Genomic DNA, 22,587 nt, shown 5'->3' on the forward strand with positions numbered 1-22,587 from the left:
TGGGATAAACCTCCCAGAGGAAAAGAAACACTTGTGTGAAGGTGCTGTGTTCAGAAGCTCTGAGGTGAGGAATGCCAATGCTGACATTGCTGTCCTTCTGACTCAGACACTTGAGGCTCTGTTGGTGTGATGCTCTAGAGCTGAGGTGGTTTAAGGAGACAAGGTGCAGGCTGAGTTTCCCTGGCTTGTTCTTAAGTGCTTCAAGCACTTTTCGTCTACTCCTGCTCTAGCAGTGTTCAAAGGTGGCCTGTGAGGAGGGAGAGAAATGGTCCTTGTAGCCTCATCTTGCTGTTTCTTGGTGGGTTAGAGACATCTGCAAGAGCTGGGAGTCTGGCTTGTTTGGGTTTTGCTGGCTTTTCCGATGAAGAATTCAGGTTCTGTGTCTTGTTTGAGGGGCAGTCATTGGCAACCAGAGCCATGAGAGCTCTGCTGACTCTCTGGAGTCAGGAGTTTCTACAACTCCAAAGAAGACTCACCTGGCACCCAGAGCAGGTCTGCATGTATGAAAAACAGGTTGTTCTCAATGTGGTTCACCTTTTTGTCTAACTGATGTTACCATGTGTATGTTTATGTGGATTAACATATCCATATTCATCTTCCTGTAGAAAGTATAAATTGCAGAGCTTCACAGACTTTTACTACAGTGGATTTGTTTCTGTGGGCTCTCTTCCCAGGTGGATATTCCTGATTTAAGGAACTAATATCTATAAAAAGGCACTTTTTTCTAGTAACAAACCACCCTGCCAGTGTAAGAGAAAATCAGAACACTCCAAATATTTTTCTCCATGCTGACAATCATGACACACAGGTGATATGATTGATGAAGCATCAGGAGAGCAGATTTTGGACACCTGACAGATCTTCCTTTAAGCTGTTGCATTGTGAGCCTGCCTTAGGGCAGTTTTATTTCTTCTCCAGCAGCACACCATCCCAGAGCAGCAGAGTTCCTCCTCTGTGCCTTCCTCTGAAGGAACTCAGGGCAGAGCAATAACCACCTGGAATCCTCCCTGATGAGAGAAGCTGCCAACATCTCCCTAAAACCTGAAAGTTTCTAAATAAGCATCGAACAGATGGGGAGATGCATCCTTTTTTATGTCAGGATTTACATTTTCTTGCATCCATATTGCAAATGTTTTGTTGCAACCAACCCTTTTGGGATTTCTGTGATGGTTGAAATAAAAAGAGAGGATTTCAGACAGCACCTGACTGTTGAGTTCAGGGGCCTAAGCCCTGTAGTCTTCAAAAGGTCAGCATCTTCCCCTGTGAATCTGTGACTGATTGCAGGTATTAACATCTTCTCAACCACAAAAATAGCCTTGAGTAAGGAAGGATTTCAGAACATTAACCTCAGTAATTAGTCTCCTGCATCATCTCCCTTAAAGGACATATGTTGAGGAGAAGGCAATAAAGACATATGAAGAAGTTAATCCTTCTTCCTGTACCTTTTCTTGTTTCCTCAGGCTGGCCCTAAAGCTCAGAGAAGTTTCACCCTGATAGCTGGAAAGGCTCTTATGGTTGAGCCTTTGGACATCTACTCTTTTCCCTCTCTTAAGGAGGAGCTGGTTTTGTGCACTTGTGTAAAGTGTAGACGTTTCTCTCAAGGTCACTTGGCTGAAACAGCCTCCAGTGTTTTCTTTCCTTATTCCAGTGTGCTTTCACAATAGCTTTGTGTACATCTGGCAAAACAACTGTACAGCCAAGCAGTTTGGATAGCTCACCCAGCAGCCCACTGCTCATCACTGGCACGGGGAAGCCACCATGAAATCTCCAAGATACCTGTCACAAAGATTTTTACCTTATTTGTTACTGTCAGGATTGGTGAGTCGTTTGGAGGAAAGCAGCCAAGGCTGCAGAGTTCAATTAAAACTCCCCCATTTAATGACAACCCTTTACCAATCACAGATTTCTGAATCCCTCCGTTCATTCTGTCTTAATACATCTTCTGGCCTCACATCACCCCAGCTAATAAAGCTTGTCTTGAATATGAACAACACATATAAGCAACCCACACATCTTGCCTAACACCATGATTTGCACATGGGGATAAGGAGCTGAAAGAAACATGAGGTGCAGTTGATAAAACAGCAGCACCATCCCTGCACTGTGCACACAAACTTCACAAACACTCCCACTGGAAAAGAAATCCCTGAGGTGCCATCATGTGGGGAGCCCACAGGTTAGGCTCTATAGGAAAGCAGAGGGAAAACCTGCTGTCTTCCAGGAGCTGACACAGTGTCACTGTCCCAGAGCTGCTGAGTGAGCAGCACCAACTGCCTTTTCACACTATGAAACCATATGTCTTTTTAATTTGAAAAAAGATTAGCTTATTGAGGCCATTTATATCTGTATTTCCTATGGGAATTTCAATAGCAAAACACCAGATAAAGATATTTATAATAGTAATGCTGACAGACCTCTGACCATAGCATCCTAAACCCTGACATTATAGCAACTTGCTTAGAAGTTTCTACACCGACAGAATTTCAGTCCTAGCCCAGTTCTTGGGACTGCTCTATTCCACTTTTAAAAGCAAACCCATCAATTATCTGGATATTGAAGGAGTGAAGGATAAACTTGAACAAGTTACATGAACATTTTAATTAAAGCACACCTTGACAGAATATCAAGAAGAGAATAGTAAGTTAACATCCATAAAAAATGTGTTGAGACAGCTCTGATGTATTTTGCAGTTGTAGAAAAGGTAATTGGATGAAATGAAGGGGAAACAAATTCAATGTGATAAATGTAATAGATATTTATTGCTACAAAGGATTAGCTAGAATTACCTTCAAGCACAGGCTTGATGCTAGATATAATAATTTGATAGGGAGAAACTGCCTTTCACTTTCGTACTACATCGACTTCTTTTATTGTGACGTAAAGGGGAGAAAAAATCACATTATGGATTTGCTGGCCTGTGGGATAACCTTGAAACTGTGCCACTGAATTTCCACGTCTTTTTTTTTTTTTTTTTTTAGACATCCATTATGGAACAAAAATAGTATTGAATGTACCTGGGAGATTAGAATATGAGTAAATACAGAGTGTGACCTTTTCTTGCCACAGAGAAAATCCCTGCGACCTCCACTCATTGGGAGTCAAGGCACAAACGAAAGTGCCTAAAGGGAGAAGAAAAAACCTTACCCAGGCAGATAACAAAACTTTCTCAGCCTTGAGCATGCCTTATTGAATGAGAAATTGTTACTTTAAACTAGCACTCCATACAGCCTGTGTGTATGTACATAGGGGTGATATATTCATTTCACATCTCTGCTGGCTCCCTGCCACAGGATTGATGAAGCACATGATGGCTTCTGCCTTACCAATAATGACTCTGCCTTACCAATAATGACTCACGTGCCACCTACAGTAAACTAAGCAGAGAGGGGTGGCACAGTAACTACAAATACAGAACAAACGCGTGGTTTTTATCATTTCTGTCTTCTTGTAATTATCCTCTTCTGTTTTCCTTCAAGAAAATAAACCAAACCTAAGTAGCAGTTTTGCCTGAACAAGGAGCGCTGTAAATAAGTGTTACAAACAAGGAGTGTTATAAACAAGTGTTATAAAGAAGGAGCGTTATAAAGACTTGAGATCTCTTATTTTACTGGAAAACAGACATGCTGACATCCATAGCATTACAAAGAAAATGGATGATTTCTAGACTGCAGGTTGTGCAGAGGTGGGACCTGTGTCTGTAACACTGTTCCTAGCGCAGTAGTGTTGCTACTAAAATATTAATAACAAATTATATACATAGCCTGAAGGGTGGGATCTTTTTCTTAAACTCAAAAAACCCCACTGAACAAGTGTATGACACCCTCAGACACATTCACTCCAAATTTTTCTAATTCAGTATTGACATTTTTCCCCATTATCCATCACATCCATGAGATTTTAATATAATTATTTCAGAACATTGCTCAGCTCTTGTCTGCTCTTGGAAATATACCAAAATAGCTACAATTATTCTGAGATGGTTTATTTCAATATAAATCCCAAAGCAGACACTCTTATTCCAAAATAAGAGTTCTTATTTCCAATTTAATTTAATCTAGTTTTAAAATATCCTCCTGGGATCTTATTCTGGAATAGTTATTTTGGTACATTTCCAAATGTAGGCAAGCCCAAAGTCAGGGATTGGAGACTGGAGTTTGTTGAAGAGAAAACTCTTTCCACTTGAAAAAAAAATCCAAAGCAATAAGCTTAAGAAATTCATCCCTTTCAGAAATGCAAGCCCTTACACAAAAAGGGTAGAGATCCTATTTCAAGAACAGCAGTTTGCTACCTCTGCATGTGTAGATACCAATTAATGTTTCATCAAAGGAGTCACTCACAGAGCTCCTCCACCCTCTTTTTTTCATCTAAACATATACTGTCAAAGCAAAAGAGAAAAAAATAAGAGTCAGAAACTAAACCAATAAAATAGTCTAGCTCAGGAAGCCTTCTGATCCTGAGAAAAGGGAAATGTAAAAACCTCCACTAGCTCAGCCAAACATTTCCAACAGTTGTTAATTTTACACAGAAGGTGTTTGTATGCTGAATGCTAGGCTGTATAAAAAACCTGCAATAGGCAAGTCTTAAGAGAAGTACAACGAAATTATGAACCTATGTAGGGGAAAAAAAGGATATTTGTTGCTTCAGAAAATCAACTATACCTTTTATTACACCAAAGCCTGAACTTTCTAAAATTTCTAGAATACAAAAGGGGACTTGGAGAAAATCTCAGTTTTCTTTACCTCAAATGATCTTTGGGAAGTAGAATCATACAATGGTTTGGATTGGGAGAGACCTTAACAATCACCTGGAATCTATGACTTAACAACTTCCTTGCTGGGAATAACAGCAATCAGAGCTGGTGAGAGAGGACACTGGGAGTGTTTCATGTCAGAGCAAACATGGGGACCCATGTATGGCTCAGCAGCTTCCTCTCTGTCCTTTGGCTTCACTGACCACTCAATAGTATTTCCAAGGCTGAAACAAATTCTGATATCAGCAGATACTGACAAATGGCTGTTACCCAGAACCTCTGCCTCTGATTATATATGGACACAAACAAACAAAACAAAATAAAACAAAATAAACAAAATAAAACAAAAAAAATCAAATAGCTTCTTCCTAATACACTAAATGTAGATATTTATCCAAGTGAGTTGTTTTTATTACATCTGTCCCACAATTTTTAGTAAAAGATATGGTCTGTCCTTTATGGATTTCGAAGGCTATCAACAACACAACTTTTTTTCTTATTTTCTACTCACCAGCCTAAAAGGGAATTCAAGGCTTTCTTATTTTCTTTGGAATCCTTTTTTCAGCCTGACCACACACAGAATATATACAGCAGCATTTACCAACACTGCCACCAGCATCCCACAGAGCCAGAACACATCAGCTCTACCTTACATCCCATGGACAACTTTGAAATCTGTCCCAAGTACCAGTGACATGTGAATCCCTGTGCTTGTGGCTGTGCTCCTCTCTGGGGCTGCCCAAAGCCCACTCCAGCCCAGTGACTGTGCCAGGGGCTGCAAAGGCAGCAGTCCTGTCCCTGTCACACAGCTGTCCCAGCAGCCCATCTTCACCCTGGCTCACACTTCACGGGCAGCCAAGACTTCTGAGGCAGGGAAGGAGTCTGCTGCTTTAGACAGCATTGATTTGGCAAGCCAAACATGTGCAAAGGAATACAAAAAGTAGCTTCATGTCCCTTTCTTGCCTTCACAAACACACCAATGCCACCTCCAGCAGCAATGTTTCGGGCCCACAGAGGAACATCGCCATGGTTTTGGCTCTCCCTCTCCCACAGGAAAGATTTGGCCCTTCTTCCTCCCAGTGCAGAGGAAGAACCATGACCATGCTGTCCCACATGATGCTGAGCTGTGTTTCACAGCCAGAAGAGAGGCCTCAGCGTGTCCTGAGCTGTACAGACCAGCTGTGTTTGAGATGGAAACCACAGAGTGAGAAATGGCAACAAAGGTGCAGATTGCCCCATGCAACCCCCTCTGATCAGTCCCTTCCTCTGCTTGTCACCAGCCCTCCCTGCACCTCGGTAACATCACCACCAAAGCTGGGAGGGACACCAAGAGCCACAAAGTGAGCAAATATCCCCATCTAGTGTCCCTGAGTACTGCAGAGGATATTCCGCTCTTTCCCATCTCTTTTATCCTTTTCCAGTCCTGATTCTTAGTGAGAAAGATGCTTTCTCCAAAAGAGAGACTAAAACTTACCACTGCCCCCCAGAAGGGCATTTTGCAGGCTCTAGGCATGCAAAGAGCTCAGGCAGCACGCTGCTAATTACATTTCTGCAAGTCTGGTCTGAGCTTTCTCTTGAGCAACAGCTGCTTATTATTTCAGCTCACATGATCAGTCTCTGTGAGGTTTCTTTCTTGGCTCCAGTCTGCTAATCTGACCATAAGGAATCGACAAATTAGTTCTATAGGATAAATCAAAAGGGTTTTTTTTGTGGCCCTTACCCCCTGTTTTGCATACAGTGCTTCCAGCTCACTGCTGTCTCCTCAGTTCTCCTAGAAAAGCTCACTGGCTACAGAGGCGTGTTATTTGAGGGTGAAATGCATTAGCCTCTGTTTGCTCCAAATTTAATTCATCTATTTAAATAATTTAATACAGCATCCATCACTATGAAAGCTGGGCAAATTGAATCCAAAGGATTTGAAGACACATAGATTAAATAAACTACCTTCAAATCCTGGCTCTCAAATTATCACTGCCCCTGGATTAATTCTACCTTAATTAGAAAAAATAATCTTCTCAAAATGATTAAATTTGTGAAATAAAGATGAAATAAACATAAAGTAAAAGCAAATGGAATATAAACAGCCAGAAAGCATAAGACATAATACAGAGCCTTTAATCATACTAAAAGTCATTCACTTTAGGTTCTCAACAGAGCTCTATAAAATCATGAGTGGCATGAAAGAGATGAATAAAAAGTTTTGTTTCTCAAAATACAAGAGAGAGGGGTGTATCACATGAAATCTTCAGCCAGGGCTTTAAAACAAAGAAAAGCGAGAACTTTCTGACAGAGTGAATAATTAAATTGCTAAACTCATTGTCAGAAGTGCTGCAGATCTGAAAGCAAAAGCAGAATCTGACAAATCAGCAAAAGTTAAGGCCACAAAAACTTATTAAACACAGAGATCAGAAAATCTTTAAGCCATAAGCTGCTGAGGGGTGGGAGAGCATACTGGGGAAATATCACTCAATACTTGCCCTGCAGTTACACCCTTTCCTTAATTCTCAGCTACTGTCAGAAACAGGATACTGAACTGGATGGGCCTTTGGTTGAGCATAATGGGGCTATTCTTATAATGTGAGAAGTCATGAACTGGATTTACTTTAAAATGTTGACACTGGCTTCAGTCTTGTACCAGATGGTACCAAAGAGCATCCAAGTTAAACTCAGCTCACGGAGTTTAGGATAACAATTAGGCTCTCAGACTTACCTAACTTCAGGAGTTGGTCATGCTGCAACTCCACTTGATTGTCAAATGCATTAAGCACCACTGCTGTATAGGCAAAGGCAGACATTTTTCTTTGGCAATGGCCCATGGTGACAGCAAGCCAGCAGGTTACAGAACAAAAGACAACAGTACTCTACAAAAGGTCCCTAGCAAGCACTTCATTAACAGCAAGGATTTTAAGGAAAAAAAAAAAAAAAAAAAAAAGAGAAAAAAATTAAAAAGAGTTATTTCTTCAAAAACAGCCCCAGAATCTGAGGACAGGATTGAAATAATTAAAAACATCTGTTCCATTCAGGTAGCTAGAAACCACAGTGAACACTGCTTTGAAGTCTCTGGAGAGTCCTTTGGAAGTAAGCCTGGAAGAGCACATAGTCCCTGCCCTATCTGGGCTGTAATGAAAAGCAACACTTGGAGATCAGGGTCAGAAAGATGCTTGTCCAAACCAGCTCTCAGAAATGAGAAGCAGAGGAGGTCGTCACTCCAGAAGATGGTGTAGAATTGGTGCTAAATTCAAGGAGGGGTAAGGAAACAAACCAGTTTCATACCCTTGCAATATGTGGTGCAGGCCCATACCTCAAATGTAACCAGCAGCACCTCCGGACAAACTAATCCTCTCTTCTTCAGCCAGAATGCCAAAGTTTCTGAGCAGGAAAGCATAGAGACAGGTCAGTTTTAAGCTAGTTTTAACACTAGCTGGAGTGTCACCAGGACTCTGAGAGCAGTGCAATAGATGATAGTCAATATTGCCATACCCCAGTTCTACTGCCAGAGCTGGCTCATCCCACCAACTGCACATTTCAGAAAAGCCAACATTTTATTTTTGTCTCCTGGAAAAAAATTGTATATAAGATGAAAAAAAAAGCCCTTGATTGATGCAGCCTGCAGACCTGACTCACTCTTTATTATCTTCAGCAGAAAGACCCTTGATACCCTCCTGGGAGTGGAGTGCAGCCTTCAAAGTTGCCTGGAAATGTAAAACATGATGAGACTGTTCAAGTATTGAAGCTGCTCTCAGAAGCCAGGTGAGGAGAACCTCAGGCTCCCGCAAAGCTCGTGGAGGAGCTGTTTTCCAGAGCAGCAGAGTGAGCACACTGCCTTTTTCACCCTCACCGAGAGCCCTCAACAGCCAGACAAGTGGGTGCTCCCAAAGGTGGCACTGGGCTGTGCAGGTGTGCCTCACCACTGTGATGTTTCACAGTCACACCAAAACAAGCTCTTTTTTCCCCCTGTTTTCCCTTGTTCTTCCTCCCTCAGTTCCCCATCCAAAGTCTGTCTCCATCTTCCACCATCATCTTGCTACAGCAGGAACAGCCAAATACCTCAGCCCAGAGTCAGAAAAGGTAATGCCCACCCTGCTGACTGTCCTGAGCCAGCTCCAACTCTGCACCTTCCTTTGGGGCACAGTTCTCACCACACACATTTCCTCCATCAGACTTACACTGGCACTGACCTCTACTCCTGAAACAGCCTTCAAAACCCTTATCAAGGCTTCCCTTCGCCAGTCACCATCCTGACTCATACACAGCCTTAAAATTACAAGACCTGGATCCCTGCCAGCTTAAATAATGCACATCCAAATGACTTTAAATCTTTCTCTTTTTTTTTCCTCTCTGCATTTTCCATACACAGTGTTAAGACCCATAGCAGAAAACTCTGTTCCCCTGTGTTATTCTGTAATTTGCAATGCCACCCACCAAATGGTACAGTAGAAATAGTTAATCACATAGGCTTGGGATATGCAAAAGCTGAGTTGTAAAGGTGCTAATAGGTATATTTGAATTCAAAAGAGATCTGAGAGGTGGAAAATAATATCTTATTAGTATGCTATATGTGTGTGCAAAGCAGCAGCCTGTTCTCTACAAGATGTGGGGAAAAATAGTAGAATCAAAGCCTTCAGCTTCTCCTATAACAGCACATTAAAATCAGTAATCTTTATATTTTTTTCTCATTAGAATTATCAACACTATTGATTTCTATATCACAGAATTTTGAACCATTGCAAAAAATATTACACACAGTAAATCTGCATTTCTGTATGTTGACAACCACTCATGTTTGTCCCTGGGTCCAGCCTCAGATACCAGCAGTTCAGTGTTTCCATATAACTTGCAGTTTGCCTGGCATTTGGAGGATGTGTTGAACCTGACTCAGGTAGGAAATGGGTCCTCAAAATGAGCTGTTAGAATGTACTGAAAATGGGCTGAAATAACACAGCATGGAACCGTCTTCAACTTGCTTACCTTTATTTCCCAGAACAGACATATTCCTCAAATACATGTAATTTATGGGAATTGCTCTTTCTCTCTTCAACACACTGCTGGTTTGCAGGTTGTTTTCTCCCAGCCTCTTTGCTCACTCTATGAGCAGCAGCCTCACAGAACAGGTCCAGCTGAATGTATGACTGAGCAGTTATTTCAAGGGGCCAGGGACAGAGGTTCTCCATAGAGGCAAGGGAGAATAAGATCAGTGAAGCACACAGATTATGTGTGGGCAGGATTCATAAGTTTAAAACTTAGAAAAAACAAGTATACCCAAGCAATTAGTCCAAGTTTCATTATGACTACTTAATGTGCTCTTGTTAGTCAACGCAGTAATTCTATCACATCCATCACATTTATATCTCAGCTACAGAATCTGGAAATGATTCTGCAAGATACAATTTGGGGGGAAAAAAAGTGTTACCATTTCTTTTTAAACCTTGGAGCATGACAGGGAGAATAAATATTAGGCTATTTGAACTTACTCAGAGTGTTTCCTCTGGCATAGAGAGGCATAAGATTTCAACCTGCTCTCTTTTTAAACTGAATTTCAACATTAAAAATGGATAAAGGGGTTGTGCCACCCACAGCACACTCTGGGGACCAGGGGCATGACTGAATTTCAGAAAGCATTAGGCAGTCCCTGCTAGACATTCTCCCCCATCCAGTTCCCTAATGTACAAACTGGCAGAGTGAAACCTGCCACTCTGTTTCCATGAGCATGGGGCTGCTCTTGCAGAAACTCTTCTTGGCTTCATCTGATCTCAAGCAGCAAACCCAGATGAGACAAAAGCTGCTCCCACGGGCTTCTACTGGGAAGTATTTTCCTTTGTACTGAGTAAGTAAAACAGGAAGCGAAACAAAGCAAATCCCTTGGGCATGTTCCACTCTCCTCAGCATTGACCTCCCAGGGTCTTTAACACCCTGATTCAGGTAAGCAATCCCTGCCAGCCAGGGCAGAGAAGGTGCCATCCTGAGTGTGGCACACACCATGAGGCCACCATGCAGCTCCACACCTGCACAAGGGCACGGCTGTGCCACGTCACCACTTGCAGCAGGGAGGAAAAACACATGGCCAACTCTGGGCTCTGACACTGCCTTTGCAAGCCCCATCTTTCAACCTAATGTTGCCTTGAACAGCAAGGAGTGTTTATCCACATTGTATTCAGCACACTTGCTGCCTTGGGGATACCAAAAAGATTAAAAAAAAAACCCAAAAGGAAACTAATATGTTACAACTGCTTTCACCTCTGCAGCCACAAAAGCTGTGAAAAATCCAGAGGTCTGGAAAGTGAAGCCTCCTGCTCATTCTGAGCACAGAGCAGGCTGCCCAGAGAGGTTGTGGAGTCTCCTTCTGCGGAGAAACTCACATAGTTTCAACACATTCCTGAGTGATGTGCTTTAGGGAAGTAGGGAGGTTGGACCAGATGACCTGCAGTGATCCCTTTTACCCATTCTGTGTGATTTTGTGATTCATCATTTCCTGGGAATGAGGTGGTGCTCCAGCAAAGCACACAGCACACCATACATGAAAGTCAGGGTGGCACAGTTGGTGGATAACGTGAAGCACATACATCTGCTCTGTTCTGCAGGGATCAAAGCATCCATTCCCTTATCCATATCCTTTTTGCAAGGATGAATCATACCTATAGCAATTATGTTTTTATTAGTTAACACTAATAATCTTACTGAATCTTACTGAATTTTAAAAAAATCACTTTAAAAGGTATGATTAAATGAAACAATGCTCTTCTGCAGGACATTTAAACTCACTTAATCACATGCAAATCTCTAAAATCAACAGCTACAGTTGCTGTACAGTTGCTCAGTCCATCTTTTTTTAATTGTTCACACAATAAAATATTTTATTCTTATTATACTGGGTCCTCTACATCACCTTTGGAAAGTATGCCACAAAGTACAAGTGTATGTGCATTCAAAGCACAGTTGCAAAAAACCTCTAGTGCAAAACGTAGAACACTCAAAACTGGTTCACGTGCATATGGGTTTTTAAAGCTAAACTGCATAAAACCCCAACAGAAATGCAAAACACTGAAGACTTGATTACCATTTTTGCACCAGTACAGCTTCTGGGAAGATGCAATATTTTCTTAGTATTTTTCAATTGAATCTTTATCAAGAATATTATTATTTTGCTGACACTGGCTTTTGATTAGTACCTATTCACAAATGTTTCAGTTTCGGTTTTGTGATTTTTAATGTTCAGCTGGAAATTGTACTGTTTCACCTTCCACAGACATCATGGGAAGTATTTGACACTTTGGGGTTTTTCTTCTGTCCCTGGAGTTACAGCAAAGGCAGCTTTACCATAGAGTTTCGGATCTCCTTTAAAAACAATCTCTCAAATTTCTGAAAACTATTGCTTCTGGGAGCTCAGTGGGTAGCAAACACTCCAGGTGCTGCTGAACATTCAGTTCATGCATTGGGCATAACTGGAATTGTAAATAATTAGATTAATATTTCAGTCCTGAACTGTGCCTGTTCCTCTAATCCTCTCTGTTGCAACTGTATTTGCTGCTTAGCAATATCAGTTTTAATTCCCAGTTCCTAATACAAGCTATCAAGCACCACTCTCTCGAGTTCATTATACAGAACTGCAGGAAACCTTGGGTCAAGTGTAACTCCCAGGTGAGCTTACATTACCATTTGCCTCCTGGTTTCTGTATGTGCTCTACATGTTCCAGCTCAAGCGATGGCAGATCCTTTGTAAGTGCTGAAATTGTTCAGCTAGGTCCTCGGGGCACCCCAAAACACAGCAGACACCACACAGCTGTGGCAGCAGCTTTGGCCAGAGAGCAACAGGCACACCTTTCCCAGGCATTGTCCTGGGGAAGGCTGTGAGAAGATCAGAGAAAAGAATGATAAACAATTCTTACCTTCACTTGCTGCACCTGTTGTGGTGAACATGCAGAATGTGTTATGGAGATCTGTTTACCAAAGGGTGGTTTCTTAATTGGCCAACTGTGATGGTGTTTTAATTAAAGGACCAATTAGGTCAACCTGTATTGTAGTTGTCTACAAAGGCAAGGGGTTTCTTAGTAGTATAGAATAATAAAGTGATTGATCAGCCTTCTGGAATCATGGAGTCAATGCTAATTATTACCTGGCTGGGAACGTTCTGCTATGACACACAACAACTGCCACAGCCTGAGGTGTTTAGCTTTGGCAGTGCAGCTGGTAAAAGCAAGCAGCCCAACAGCTGATAAATGTCACCAGGGTTAGCACAAATCATCCTTCACTCAGTGTTTTTCCCATTCTTCCCATCCTCTTTTGTGACTTTGAAATAAAGTTACATAAGCAAACACTGGCAGTTCACGTCCACGATAAATTACCAGCATGAAATACGTGACAACTTTACACATTTACAAGGCTTGGAGGAGGTATTTGGATCATCAGGAGCCTTAACCACATGGTTTTTAATATGCATTTCCAACTCTCAGGGATATGATGAAGAGTGTTTTACTGCTGGCTGAGCACTAATGGATTTGGAGATGTTAACTGTAGTCCAGAGGCATCCTGCAATGGTGAGTTAATGTGCATTTAATTTTGCTTATTTGGTTTTAGCACAACCAGGTTTAGTTATAACACTGTAGATTCAGCACCAGCCATCTGGGGTTGAACACTGAGAGAAAAGGGTGTGAGTAACCAGTGAAACCTTTTGAGAAGGGGAAATTTAAAGAGAAGCAGATGAAAAACAGAAAAGAAATAGGCAGGGATAAGAAAAAGAAAAAAAAAAAAAACTCAGAAAAACAACAGCAATAACAGGCAGTGACAGAATAAAGCACCAAAAGGGAGTGCCTCAAATAAATACCTACAAATCTGGTTGCTCCACACATCTGGGTAAATACTGGGTGCTGCCAGGAAACTCTCTGAAAGCACTAATATCAGCAAACTGAGAGATGCCAGTGTTCCTATTTTAGATATCAGCCCTCAAATTAGGATTTGAGTACTGGATCCTCTCCTGGAAAAAAAGCAATCCTGAAACCATTCAGTTAGTCCTGGAAACATTTAGGGGCTGCATGGACCTTAAGCAGCTCATGTTAAGTTTCCTCCATGAAAAGCATTCAAAATACAATGTTTCAATACAAAGTAGGGAGGAAACACTTTTCAGGGAAGAAACTTAATATAAGCTGCTTTGATATTTCACAGTGGACTTTAGGCAGCCAGACTGACACCAGCACAGAGCAGCATCCTGGCAGGGGGACCATGAACCAGCCCCAGCCTGAGCAACACTTGGCATTAACAAATGGACCAACTATAAAAAAATCTCTATAGATCATTTTCATCCTTATAAATTTTGTTACTAATGATTTCACATCAGTGCAAAAGACCCTTCCATAGCTCTTACCCTGTCAGGGCCTGAAGCAAGGCCAGCTATGAGCAGACAGTGAATATATTCCCCTCATTTCCAAGACTAACTGTGTAATATAACTTTGTCATCACCAGCAACAAGAAGTCTCCCAAGAGCAACCTTGGAGAGCATGGTGGGGGGGGACTTCTATAATCAGATTAAAATATGTCTGGTCTTTAGCACTGGCCAGAATTTCACTTTTTTTCATCTAGTAAAGTAAACTGAAGACAGAGGGAAATCCACCATCTCTGAGTGACTTGAAACAAGCACCAGTTCAAACTGTAATGTCAGATGTACAAATTCTTACCTGGAGTGGAGATTCAGAACCTGCTGGCAAATTAATATTTAACAGGAATTTTAGGCCTTTAGAAGCATGCTGCCCACTGCAGGCTTTTTTATAGTAAAGAGAAGAAAATAAATGCCAGCTAAGGTTTCAATACCATTCGTGCACCTACTTATAATGGAATATTTTTGGAGTGGTCCCTCATACCAAGGTCCTGCAGTGGTTTAAGCCAGGTAGGAGCAGGGATCCCAATGCTGATGTGCTGCCTCCATCACACTAAATCTGCATATCAGATGTGGGAGCAGCACCTGGAGCTGGATCCTGCAAGGGCTCAGCGAGCTGAACCAGCTCATTTGGCCTGGGTACTGGGATGGTGTTTTGCAGCAGAAATTGCAGACAAATCCAGAAGGATTAGTGGCTGGAGAGCAGGAGCTGAACTGAGAAACCTGCTCCTCCTGCCAAATAAATGCAGCAAATGAGTCTTGGGTAATGGAAGTAGGGGGTGTTATGTGAAGGAAATGCAGATTGCTGTCTCCTGTAGTGAGGCCCACAAAGGACTGGTTGCACCAATTAAATTAAATCAATTTCATAGCCAGTATTGCACTATTGCACAACCATCTGTAGAAAGTGCTATTTCAATTAAGAGCATTTCCTCTCAGTTTAGATTAAGACAATTCATAGTAAATTTGTAAAAAATTTATATAAACCATTTCTGAAGTGAAATCTGAGCCTTGACAGAACACCATTATCTGACTTCATGCAAGCCTAGAAAAAATAACTTCTCAGCAAGATACATAAAGTTATGAGAAAGATTTTTGGGTTTTGTGAGAACATTTATTATTGCCACTTCTTTTCTAAAATTAATTTCTAAAGCATTATGAGATTTTACTTTATTGTGGCTGGCTTTGTGCTTGAATGCTGCAAAGCAGTTTGCACTGAAAAGGGGTTTTTTGCTGATAAAAATACTGAGAATCCTCTTGCACTTGGATTATTAAATGGCCAGTGAAGATCTATCAACTTACAAACACTATTTTTTTTAATTAATATATGAATTAATATGACCAATCATTACACAGCACTTCAAAAACTTTGGGAGTTTTTTGTTTGTTTTTATAGAAGAAATAAACTCTTGAATGGAAAAACAGGTGAATAGGTAGGTAAGCCTGCCCATCAGAAGAAAGAACATTCAGAATTTAAGTGTTCAGTCAGACTGACACAGGTTTACTGCAAAAAGTGAAAGCATACAGACATTTGAGTTAAGCTGCCTTGTGGGAATACCTGTTGGAGTTGTCTTCCCCTGCAGTGAGGTTTTACTGTCACCTCATCTCAGGCAAGGTCTGCTCTTGGAATATTTGCCAGTATAATAATCTTCTATGTACATATGGGAAGAAGGAGGGGAGAGAGGGAGAAAACAAGCGAGAGGGGAAATGAGACCATAGGACGTTTTTAGACTTGCCAGTATCGATATATTTCTGTTGGAAAATCACTTTAGCTAACCTCATTTGTTTTATTCCTTGTTTTATGATATAACTGGTATAAATAACAATGCCAAGTGTAATTTTTTGCTGTTAGAAGCTTATAAAGACTCCAACTGTATTAGACAACTGTGAGAAATGAACATACTGCTCATCTAGAGGTTATCTGAGATGTAGTGAATGGCTTTTCATGCCTCCTCAGCTCAGTTTAGTATAAAGGGCAGTGGCTTAGATTATTTCACCTCAGCTGGTTCGAGATAGCACAAGGTAGAAATCACCACACCATTCTGCAACAAACAACTTTCTGTCTGAGAGCAAAGCAAGCAGCCCCAGCTCCTGCACCGAAAACCTTTTGAACCACTTCAGGGTCTTGCACGTGCCTGCTGATATCATGAGAGGGCTGGGCTGTACATCTATTCCACTACACTGGACATGTTCTAGAGTAGCCTGTGACCATGACTCAAGAAGATACATGCCATGGCTACACTTGCATTGTTCTGTCACAATTTCTGGTCATTTCTCCATCCCTCATGAACTGGCAGAAATGGCAGCCCCAAACCACAGATGAGCAAAGGTTTGATCCTGCCCCTCTGACTTTTCCAGACCTCAGCTCCCTGGCCATACATAAGGCTTCTTTGAAGCTACACTGGTACAACTTGTGTAAGGAGTTCCAGCCTATTAAACTATTCCCTGGGGAGTTTTTCTCACCTAGAAAAGTCGATAATGTCCTTATTTCAGTTAAGCATTCATTAGCTTTCTGTATGCAAGCCATTGAGTGGGCAGGGAAGAGCAGAAGGATGTGTATTGAGAAGACACAATGTTCTCCTCTGGCAATGTGGGAAGACTGGCACATCATAATGTTCAGGAATAATAATTGCACCTCTAGCACTTCCACTACCTACTTGATCAATGTTTGATAAGGATTCAACACACTGATGTTTTTGAAAAGTAACCACCAGTCCAGATACACAGCTTGTGAGGATCAGGATAAGGGCAATGGAGGAGAACTCTTTAAAATGGCTGAGTAAGAAATTTGATTGAAAACAAAAAGAGTTGAAAAGCAAGTTACTATTTCTGACTTTTGCTATGGAAAAGCAAATCTCAAATTAAAAAAAAATAATAATATATTTTCACCAAAAGTACTAGGAAAGCAGGAATAACAACTGTCGTTTGAGTGACTTCTGTTGCCCTTCATGCAGGCCAAGCTTTGTAGTCCAGCTGTACATCCTGTCATGCCTGAAGAAATCCTTCCCCTTCACTCATGCAAACTATTGCTTCTGGGGAACCTGGCTTACAGGGCTAAATGGGGACATGAGGAAAACAAACGGCAGCTTTATGAAGGATTTGGCATAGCACTCCCAAACCAAAGGCACAGGTCTTGGCTGTGCTACCTCTGTTTCCAATGAAAAGCACCTTTTTCTGCCAAAATGCTATGGAAGTGCAAGTGATTATTTTATTATATCTTAATTGATTGAAAATGTTACCTCTCAATTTTTGTGAATTACCTTCCTTGAACCATTGGAGGCAATGATGGACTAATCTTTTTTCTTACATTAAAAAGGAGAAAATGTGGTGCTATAGTACTTGACTGATTTTGCTAGACTTTCAAATCTAATAGCAGCATTCTTTGTAATTGATTTAGTCTTTCTCAATTCCACTTAAATTAGCTTTCTGCTTTAATTAAATCACAACATATTTTATGCCAAGAGAGAATTGATCATTTTTACCTGCTGGTATAATTACAAAATATCACCACAATGCACAAGAGGATCCTGAGGTCTATAGTTATAAATAAGCTTAGGAGTTAATTTTATGCTTCTGTTTTCCCTCCAATATTTACAGCATATTTGCATTTCTGATATATTTTATGCTGCTGTGTTTTACAGTGTTTTGCAGATGGTCTTGCAATTCTCAGCATGCAATAATAGGAATTAAATATTTAAGGTTGTGCATAACTTCAGTTCTCTCTGCAGTCTTCAGCGTTCCCTGTAGAAGTCAGCATTTGTCAGCTCGGAGCCTGCACTGGCACCAGCAATGATTGTGCTGGCACTGCCTCATACTACAGCAAAGACTCTCTCTAGCTCCAGCTCATCCATAATTTCATCCTCTTCACAGAAAAAGGTTATCAAATTCAAAAATGCTGCCCTACTTTTCCAGCCTGAGGAAGACGTTGTCTGAGAGCTGAGATTTTGCTTTGATGTTTTTGTGCATCTCATGCACACCTTGGAGTGGCAGGTTCGACTCTGTGTGGGACATTTGTATCTCATGCCTCCAATCAGACCAAGACCTCAGACTTCCCTCCAGCTGACAGCAGGTCACACAAAACACACAAGGAAGAGGTGCACAGCTGTCTCCAGGGCTCTTGAGTCTGGCAGTGAGGGACTGAAGGAGCAGGTTTTCCCTCTAGAGCCACAACAGGACAGGACCAGGAGAGCATCCAAGCCCTCAGCAGAACCAAACCTGCAGCTGACACACATAACAGCTGAGACAAGCCTTTGCCTACTGCTGTCCTGGGTTCTACTCCCTCCTGGGTCTGGATCTCCTCCTTAAAACCAGTTTTAGTGCTGCTCACAAACTCTAAGATCCTTTTCTAACTAGTAGACAGAAAAACCCTGTGAGTGGCAAGCCATCACATGCATTTATTCTAGAAATTTCAAAATTAAATCAGGAACAAAAATTAAAAGCACTGCTAGTGTCTGTTAAAAATGTCTAGACTTTTTATTTCTTTTTCTGTTCCCTTATCTGACCATCTGTGCTGCTTTGAGAACAGGAACTCAAGTTGTTATCTCCACTGTACACAATGAAAAGGACCCTGGTAAATCTGCAGGCCCCTCCCCTAACTTTTGCCCTCTGCTATGTAAAAGAAATTATTTTATGAAGTTATTTTAATTATTATATGGTACTCTTACATTAGGCCTAATTTCCTTTCAACAGAGCCTCAAAAGAGGGAGCTCATTTACAGTGTTCTAAAGCACCTGTACTTCCTTATTGCCTGAAGTTTTCTAATGAGTTCTTGTAAGACAGAGCACAACATTAATTATGTGTATCTGTATTCACTCATAAGCCTATAAAAATTTGCATCTACTCCCTTCCTGTTTTTTTTCTCCTCGTTGGATTTGTTGTTTTCTTCTCAACACAATCTGTTAGGGAGCTGGTAAATCCTTTACATCAGTACATGTTGCTATTTTCAACCTTGAATGTAACCACCTAAAGAAAAAAAAAAGTCCAGAAAGTAAAATATTCCTTTGCTATATGTTGTTGGTTTTTTTGCTGTACCTTTTTTTTTTTGTTGTTGTTGTTGTTGTTGTTCCTAAATATAATTTAAATTTTTATCTGGCAGAAGCTAGGAAGACAGAGTAATAATTTCTCTTAAAATATGAGAAAAGCTTAAAAACTTCTGAAACAAGATTTATGCCTCCAAAGGGGTGCTCACTCAAAATGCTATGTCTCAGTGTGAGCAGAGTTACATGCCTTCCCATTTGAACGTCATCTCTGATTTGCTCTGTCTGAAAGGACAGTCTGTAACTTAGACATTCATTAAATAGAAGTGAGGAAATCCTTTTTATAATGCTGTGCATAGACACAGAAAATTATTCCTTGTGCATAATTGCATATGAGAATTCGATTTTTTTACATGTCTTTGCATACATATGTGTGCATGTATATTGATACATAAATAATATAAATATGTTATTCATTACTCCCAATAATAATACTACTACATATTCTGTGGGGTAAATGACTTAAGAAATCTCCAGGGGATGTTGTCATTGCAACAACATTGTTCCAACATGGCTGGAATAAGAAACATTGATTGGAGTGGACAATTGCTACTGTGAATTTACTCCTCGTGTGGAGATTTACTGACAATACAGCCTCTGGTAGCTTTCCATGACACATCTCTACCTACAGCTGCACCAGCTCTCTACATAAAAATGTAACTAAAGTCTTCAAATCATGTGAAGGCTCACAGCATGAAAGCTAAGATCTGAAAATATTTTATGGAAATATTAAATATTTTAGCGAAATATAGCTGTGCAGTAACTGGACTGGTTCAGTAAGTGCTTGATGTAATCACATACATGTGGCAGTGTCTATCTGGAGATCTCTGTCAGTCTAAAATTAACTTGAGTTTTAATAAAATATTGCAAAAGGAAAACAGATAATTAAAGGCAAATGCAAAAAAAGTAGTAGCTTCTTAACTTCTAGTTTCTATCACTATGACCACAAACTAGTAGCAGAATGCAATCACTGATCCTACATTTGAAATCACTTATATGTTACCCACAACCTGCTGATGTAGTAGCTGAAGGCAAAAGAAGTAAGGTGAAGAATAATTAAGCAACCCACAATATATTGCTGCTATACATATACAACATGGAACAAAAAGAAATCACATTAGCAAGAAGAACACATGGAGGAGACCTAGAGCTTTTCCAGAAAATTTGTCCAAACTTCTTCCTTTAAGTAATACTTGGGAGCACATTGGGTTTTAAGGCCTATTGTTCTCACATATTGAAATTGTGGGAACATTGACTTTCTTCATTAAGTCAGAGCTATAATCCATAAGACTGACAATAAAAATATTCATGGTACTTTGTCCAATTTTCAGCTGATTATCATCCTCTGCAAGTAAAGCTGCAGGAAGCAAAAAATTGAGTAACTCATTGAAAATGAGACCAAACTGCTTTTCTCTCACAAACTAAAATGTCCATCTTTGGGAACACACTGGCAAATTTAACTAAAAGAAAAGTATCTGTCCATTATCTGCTCAGCATATGACCTACTTCATTTATTATCATTTACTTGAAGTAAATTAACTTAAGCATTGCTAATTATCTATTTATGCCAATTTTATTTCCAGTTATGTATTTATTGAGCATCACTGGGCTTGTATCCAAAAAATCCTAATTTAGTTTGAGAGTCACAACTCTTTTTAAAAACTTTTGCAAGTGTGTCCTGTACTTCTTACAGAAGGACAAAGTTGTTCTTCTACAACTTTGCTATAACCATGTAGCATTATTAACTTGACAGAACTATTGGTGAGCAGACCAAGCACTCATCTGCAGGGTGGCTCATGACATTTAATCTGTGGGCTCCTCTGCCCTGCAGCTCCAACTCTTCCTCCAACTGGGCTATGACCAGCATTTCTCACAAAACTGGAGGGATCTTCCCTCCTGTGGGCCACAGAGGTCTCCAGGATCACCTGCAGCACACTGGAGTGTTCCTCCCAGCTTGGATTCACAGAATCAGTTAGATTGGAAAACACCTCTAAGGTCTTTAAGTTCAACCATTAGGGTTCTTTCTGCAACGAGTCCAGACTTTTGACCTGGGGGTACAAAACTTGCTCATAGATTTTGGTAGACTTGCAGTGAGGGAGACTCTAAGCCACAGATCCCAAGCATTTGGGAGAATGTTAAGGAAGTATCACTGTGTACTTTCTCTTATCTTCCTCTCTCACTCAAGTACCTGCGGCTCGATAAAAGGCAGAATAACTGGTCTGAAATGTATTTCTTTGCTTATGTTCATTAGGAATTACTGGCCAAAATCTGATATCCAGAATTCAGAAAAATAATGAGGTGACATAAGTTTCCCTCATTCCCTTTTCTTTTTGATATTCCAAGGAATGTAAATAACTCACTGGTTTTAAGAAATCAATGAAGACTTTCACATCCCTGCAAGTAAATGAATGACATTTAGAGTTTCCACTATACAAGTTTGAATATCTGATTGATTTTATGCTGGAAAATTTCGTTTAGGCAAGCAGTACTGCTAAAGTCTTCTGCATCAAAACAAGACAGACTTTCATTTGACATCTCCTGAAAAACAGAGTGAAACTGTCCAAACTCTTCAAGTACACTTGGATTGCTTGACCTTGTAGAGAAGCTACTTGTATCATGCAGGGAAGTGCAGCATGGAGTGAGACTACGGCCTCCACTTTGCTATACCCTTCTACATGAATGATAAAAATTATCTCAGGAATGAAAGCACAGATTATAAAACAAGTCCAAGATGTTCTCAGAACAAGGGTGTTAGTAGTACAGCAGTAGTTAAAGTTTACAAATTGTACCAGCAGAAAAAAAGCAGTGCAGAGACACTTCAGCTAGAAAATTTTCCGGGGAAATAAGGTTGGCAGTGGCTAAAAAAGTTGTTCAGACCTTGTGCACATTAGAACAAAATTGTCCCTAGCCATGTCAGTGACTCCAGGTCACCGAGAACTACAGCTCAATACCAAAATGAAGGTCTCACTCAGCTGACTAGTCTACAGTTAAATCTCACCAACTGATTTAATTCTGAGTTTTAAGATGAATTCTCTTTTTTGTCACTTGACTGGATTTTCTCACCTTCCTTTTTAAGGAGAAAGTTGGACTTGAGTTTTATATTATGACAGCACCCTTCGTATGTGCTGATAAACAAGGTTTTGCAACTTCCATAACCATTTTTTCTTTTAGATACTAACCAAAGCAATAACAATTTTATCTGAAGAACACAAGCACATTTGAGGTGACCAACAAAGAGAAAACAACTTTTTATTACCTGAAATATTCTGCAAAGTTGTCAACAAAAGAAGAGTGGGTTGACTGAAATTCACATCAGTCAATAAAGCAACAATTATCATTTCAAATCACTCAGGGAAAAATGCATTTATCAGTGTCTGATTTTATGAGTGGAAATTAATTCACCTAAATTTCAAAGAGGAATAAATGGCCTTTTTTCAGGG

Source organism: Onychostruthus taczanowskii, unplaced genomic scaffold, assembly GCF_017590055.1.
Source record: "Onychostruthus taczanowskii isolate IOZ18803 unplaced genomic scaffold, ASM1759005v1 scaffold17, whole genome shotgun sequence".
Classification (NCBI taxonomy): domain Eukaryota; kingdom Metazoa; phylum Chordata; class Aves; order Passeriformes; family Passeridae; genus Onychostruthus; species Onychostruthus taczanowskii.